The following is a 5,000-nucleotide window of genomic DNA, read 5'->3' on the forward strand; positions in this document are numbered from 1 at the left end:
TAGGATTCTTTTGATCTATAATCATCAAAAATGAGATAGCCCCATTTCATGGGATTTTTCAAGGCAAACGTCTGACAGATTAAGCGGGGTCCTCATCCCGGTTGGAGGACATATCTCTTCCTTCATCATGATGCCAGCCTAGCTTTCGGCCCAAAATCCAAGGTAAGCATGGCAAAAGTCTGGAGATGCCGGGGATTGAACCCGGGGCCTCATACATGCAAAGCATGCGCTCTACCACTGAGCTACATCCCCACTTCTGCAAGGTTTGACTGTATGATTGGAAACCCTGCATTGAACCGACGGCCACATCACCCCATTCGACTCTGCAGTATACAATGTCAGTCAGGAAAATCCTTCAGCCTTGTACCTGGATGATCTTCATGGTCTTATGTACAGATGCCTATATACAGCCTTCTTAGCGCAGTAGGCAGCGCGTCAGTCTCATAATCTGAAGGTCCTGAGTTCGATCCTCAGAGAGGGCATTTATTTCCTTCTTTTGGAATGCAAAATTCTCCGATTTTCTTGAAATGCGCAAACTATGCCTAGTTCAAAGATTTTTCCAAAGCAAATGTCTGACTATTTAAGTGGGGCTCTCACCCCAACTGCATGACAAACTTCTTCTTTCTGCATGATGGCAGGCTAGCCTTCTGGAAAAAAGCCAAGATAAGGAACAGAGGCTCCTGGAGATGCCGGGGATTGAACCCGGGACCTCGTACATGCGAAGCATGCGCTCTACCACTGAGCTACATCCCCACTTTTGCACTCGAGCTGTTTGATGGATGCAAGGAATCCCTGAAACCCAGGGACTGCAAAGTCTCGATCATAATCAATGGAAGGTATTGTTTGAATAAAAGTGAAATATATGGAAATCGAAGCACAAAATCCTTCGAGCCGGATTTGAACCAGCGACCTAAGGATGTCTGACTTTATGCTACAGTCCTCCGCTCTACCAACTGAGCTATCGAAGGAGTGGCTGAAGTATCTTTCAGCGCTGTAATTATCTCTCGCTCAAGAAAGGTTGTGGGGGTGGGGATCAGGAGCAGATCGATGAAAATCATGAACATTACCTGCAGCTCCCTCTCAAAGTCACCAGTTCTTAGAGCACACTGTAAGGTACGTCTTATCACCCCAAAGGAGGATTTCAGACCAAAGTTCATGTTCTGTCTTGGCTTGGGGATAAGCAGGGGTGCTCCAAATTTCAATTTTACAGAAAGGAAAGGAACTTTGATACAAAGACCTTGGGCAGCATTGGTGGCAAATGGATGGCTGCGCGGAACCATGAAAGAAATGACAGAAAGTTATGGGAGTCATTACTACGCACCCAGCATCAAGAACGTGCATTTTGGATGCATTTTCAAAAGGAAAGAGAACGGAAAAATCTGTAGATTGAAGGTGATTGAGATAAACAAAATATTCCGTTTTTCTAAAAGCTACTGTAAAGAGTCTCTGGTTTAGAAGAAGAACCCTTACCAATGATCAAGAGAGATGCGACAGATTTCTATCATCAAAGCATTATGGTTGTCAAGATGAATCATCACTTTGATGTCTTCAACAAGTAGGATTCTTTTGATCTATAATCATCAAAAATGAGATAGCCCCATTTCATGGGATTTTTCAAGGCAAACGTCTGACAGATTAAGCGGGGTCCTCATCCCGGTTGGAGGACATATCTCTTCCTTCATCATGATGCCAGCCTAGCTTTCGGCCCAAAATCCAAGGTAAGCATGGCAAAAGTCTGGAGATGCCGGGGATTGAACCCGGGGCCTCATACATGCAAAGCATGTGCTCTACCACTGAGCTACATCCCCACTTCTGCAAGGTTTGACTGTATGATTGGAAACCCTGCATTGAACCGACGGCCACATCACCCCATTCGACTCTGCAGTATACAATGTCAGTCAGGAAAATCCTTCAGCCTTGTACCTGGATGATCTTCATGGTCTTATGTACAGATGCCTATATACAGCCTTCTTAGCGCAGTAGGCAGCGCGTCAGTCTCATAATCTGAAGGTCCTGAGTTCGATCCTCAGAGAGGGCATTTATTTCCTTCTTTTGGAATGCAAAATTCTCCGATTTTCTTGAAATGCGCAAACTATGCCTAGTTCAAAGATTTTTCCAAAGCAAATGTCTGACTATTTAAGTGGGGCTCTCACCCCAACTGCATGACAAACTTCTTCTTTCTGCATGATGGCAGGCTAGCCTTCTGGAAAAAAGCCAAGATAAGGAACAGAGGCTCCTGGAGATGCCGGGGATTGAACCCGGGACCTCATACATGCAAAGCATGCGCTCTACCACTGAGCTACATCCCCACTTTTGCACTCGAGCTGTTTGATGGATGCAAGGAATCCCTGAAACCCAGGGACTGCAAAGTCTCGATCATAATCAATGGAAGGTATTGTTTGAATAAAAGTGAAAGATATGGAAATCGAAGCAAAAAATCCTTCGAGCCGGATTTGAACCAGCGACCTAAGGATGTCTGACTTTATGCTACAGTCCTCCGCTCTACCAACTGAGCTATCGAAGGAGTGGCTGAAGTATCTTTCAGCGCTGTAATTATCTCTCGCTCAAGAAAGGTTGTGGGGGTGGGGATCAGGAGCAGATCGATGAAAATCATGAACATTACCTGCAGCTCCCTCTCAAAGTCACCAGTTCTTAGAGCACACTGTAAGGTACGTCTTATCACCCCAAAGGAGGATTTCAGACCAAAGTTCATGTTCTGTCTTGGCTTGGGGATAAGCAGGGGTGCTCCAAATTTCAATTTTACAGAAAGGAAAGGAACTTTGATACAAAGACCTTGGGCAGCATTGGTGGCAAATGGATGGCTGCGCGGAACCATGAAAGAAATGACAGAAAGTTATGGGAGTCATTACTACGCACCCAGCATCAAGAAAGTGCATTTTGGATGCATTTTCAAAAGGAAAGAGAACGGAAAAATCTGTAGATTGAAGGTGATTGAGATAAACAAAATATTCCGTTTTTCTAAAAGCTACTGTAAAGAGTCTCTGGTTTAGAAGAAGAACCCTTACCAATGATCAAGAGAGATGCGACAGATTTCTATCATCAAAGCATTATGGTTGTCAAGATGAATCATCACTTTGATGTCTTCAACAAGTAGGATTCTTTTGATCTATAATCATCAAAAATGAGATAGCCCCATTTCATGGGATTTTTCAAGGCAAACGTCTGACAGATTAAGCGGGGTCCTCATCCCGGTTGGAGGACATATCTCTTCCTTCATCATGATGCCAGCCTAGCTTTCGGCCCAAAATCCAAGGTAAGCATGGCAAAAGTCTGGAGATGCCGGGGATTGAACCCGGGGCCTCATACATGCAAAGCATGCGCTCTACCACTGAGCTACATCCCCACTTCTGCAAGGTTTGACTGTATGATTGGAAACCCTGCATTGAACCGACGGCCACATCACCCCATTCGACTCTGCAGTATACAATGTCAGTCAGGAAAATCCTTCAGCCTTGTACCTGGATGATCTTCATGGTCTTATGTACAGATGCCTATATACAGCCTTCTTAGCGCAGTAGGCAGCGCGTCAGTCTCATAATCTGAAGGTCCTGAGTTCGATCCTCAGAGAGGGCATTTATTTCCTTCTTTTGGAATGCAAAATTCTCCGATTTTCTTGAAATGCGCAAACTATGCCTAGTTCAAAGATTTTTCCAAAGCAAATGTCTGACTATTTAAGTGGGGCTCTCACCCCAACTGCATGACAAACTTCTTCTTTCTGCATGATGGCAGGCTAGCCTTCTGGAAAAAAGCCAAGATAAGGAACAGAGGCTCCTGGAGATGCCGGGGATTGAACCCGGGACCTCATACATGCGAAGCATGCGCTCTACCACTGAGCTACATCCCCACTTTTGCACTAGAGCTGTTTGATGGATGCAAGGAATCCCTGAAACCCAGGGACTGCAAAGTCTCGATCATAATCAATGGAAGGTATTGTTTGAATAAAAGTGAAATATATGGAAATCGAAGCACAAAATCCTTCGAGCCGGATTTGAACCAGCGACCTAAGGATGTCTGACTTTATGCTACAGTCCTCCGCTCTACCAACTGAGCTATCGAAGGAGTGGCTGAAGTATCTTTCAGCGCTGTAATTATCTCTCGCTCAAGAAAGGTTGTGGGGGTGGGGATCAGGAGCAGATCGATGAAAATCATGAACATTACCTGCAGCTCCCTCTCAAAGTCACCAGTTCTTAGAGCACACTGTAAGGTACGTCTTATCACCCCAAAGGAGGATTTCAGACCAAAGTTCATGTTCTGTCTTGGCTTGGGGATAAGCAGGGGTGCTCCAAATTTCAATTTTACAGAAAGGAAAGGAACTTTGATACAAAGACCTTGGGCAGCATTGGTGGCAAATGGATGGCTGCGCGGAACCATGAAAGAAATGACAGAAAGTTATGGGAGTCATTACTACGCACCCAGCATCAAGAACGTGCATTTTGGATGCATTTTCAAAAGGAAAGAGAACGGAAAAATCTGTAGATTGAAGGTGATTGAGATAAACAAAATATTCCGTTTTTCTAAAAGCTACTGTAAAGAGTCTCTGGTTTAGAAGAAGAACCCTTACCAATGATCAAGAGAGATGCGACAGATTTCTATCATCAAAGCATTATGGTTGTCAAGATGAATCATCACTTTGATGTCTTCAACAAGTAGGATTCTTTTGATCTATAATCATCAAAAATGAGATAGCCCCATTTCATGGGATTTTTCAAGGCAAACGTCTGACAGATTAAGCGGGGTCCTCATCCCGGTTGGAGGACATATCTCTTCCTTCATCATGATGCCAGCCTAGCTTTCGGCCCAAAATCCAAGGTAAGCATGGCAAAAGTCTGGAGATGCCGGGGATTGAACCCGGGGCCTCATACATGCAAAGCATGCGCTCTACCACTGAGCTACATCCCCACTTCTGCAAGGTTTGACTGTATGATTGGAAACCCTGCATTGAACCGACGGCCACATCACCCCATTCGACTCTGCAGTAT

The 5,000-nt window shown here is 44.7% G+C and overlaps 11 non-coding genes across 11 annotated transcripts; 3 read left to right on the forward strand and 8 right to left on the reverse strand.

Moving 5' to 3' along the window:
- Positions 1 to 180: 180 nt before the first annotated feature.
- On the reverse strand, positions 181 to 252 carry TRNAA-UGC (transfer RNA alanine (anticodon UGC)). Its single transcript has one exon. It is a non-coding gene; the product is annotated as a tRNA-Ala (tRNA).
- Positions 253 to 409: 157 nt separating this feature from the next.
- On the forward strand, positions 410 to 482 carry TRNAM-CAU (transfer RNA methionine (anticodon CAU)). The gene has a single exon. It is a non-coding gene; the product is annotated as a tRNA-Met (tRNA).
- A 400-nt stretch (positions 483 to 882) lies between these two features.
- Positions 883 to 968, reverse strand: TRNAY-GUA (transfer RNA tyrosine (anticodon GUA)). The gene is given in 2 exon segments: positions 883 to 918; positions 932 to 968. It is a non-coding gene; the product is annotated as a tRNA-Tyr (tRNA).
- Positions 969 to 1,965: 997 nt separating this feature from the next.
- TRNAM-CAU (transfer RNA methionine (anticodon CAU)) lies at positions 1,966 to 2,038 on the forward strand. Its single transcript has one exon. It is a non-coding gene; the product is annotated as a tRNA-Met (tRNA).
- A 199-nt stretch (positions 2,039 to 2,237) lies between these two features.
- Positions 2,238 to 2,309, reverse strand: TRNAA-UGC (transfer RNA alanine (anticodon UGC)). Its single transcript has one exon. It is a non-coding gene; the product is annotated as a tRNA-Ala (tRNA).
- A 129-nt stretch (positions 2,310 to 2,438) lies between these two features.
- TRNAY-GUA (transfer RNA tyrosine (anticodon GUA)) lies at positions 2,439 to 2,524 on the reverse strand. Its single transcript is given in 2 exon segments — positions 2,439 to 2,474; positions 2,488 to 2,524. It is a non-coding gene; the product is annotated as a tRNA-Tyr (tRNA).
- A 768-nt stretch (positions 2,525 to 3,292) lies between these two features.
- TRNAA-UGC (transfer RNA alanine (anticodon UGC)) lies at positions 3,293 to 3,364 on the reverse strand. Its single transcript has one exon. It is a non-coding gene; the product is annotated as a tRNA-Ala (tRNA).
- Positions 3,365 to 3,521: 157 nt separating this feature from the next.
- Positions 3,522 to 3,594, forward strand: TRNAM-CAU (transfer RNA methionine (anticodon CAU)). Its single transcript has one exon. It is a non-coding gene; the product is annotated as a tRNA-Met (tRNA).
- A 199-nt stretch (positions 3,595 to 3,793) lies between these two features.
- TRNAA-CGC (transfer RNA alanine (anticodon CGC)) lies at positions 3,794 to 3,865 on the reverse strand. The gene has a single exon. It is a non-coding gene; the product is annotated as a tRNA-Ala (tRNA).
- A 129-nt stretch (positions 3,866 to 3,994) lies between these two features.
- TRNAY-GUA (transfer RNA tyrosine (anticodon GUA)) lies at positions 3,995 to 4,080 on the reverse strand. The gene is given in 2 exon segments: positions 3,995 to 4,030; positions 4,044 to 4,080. It is a non-coding gene; the product is annotated as a tRNA-Tyr (tRNA).
- Positions 4,081 to 4,848: 768 nt separating this feature from the next.
- On the reverse strand, positions 4,849 to 4,920 carry TRNAA-UGC (transfer RNA alanine (anticodon UGC)). The gene has a single exon. It is a non-coding gene; the product is annotated as a tRNA-Ala (tRNA).
- Between the last annotated feature and the right edge of the window lie 80 nt (positions 4,921 to 5,000).

This window comes from Triturus cristatus, chromosome 4_1, assembly GCF_964204655.1.
Source record: "Triturus cristatus chromosome 4_1, aTriCri1.1, whole genome shotgun sequence".
NCBI classification, from domain to species: domain Eukaryota; kingdom Metazoa; phylum Chordata; class Amphibia; order Caudata; family Salamandridae; genus Triturus; species Triturus cristatus.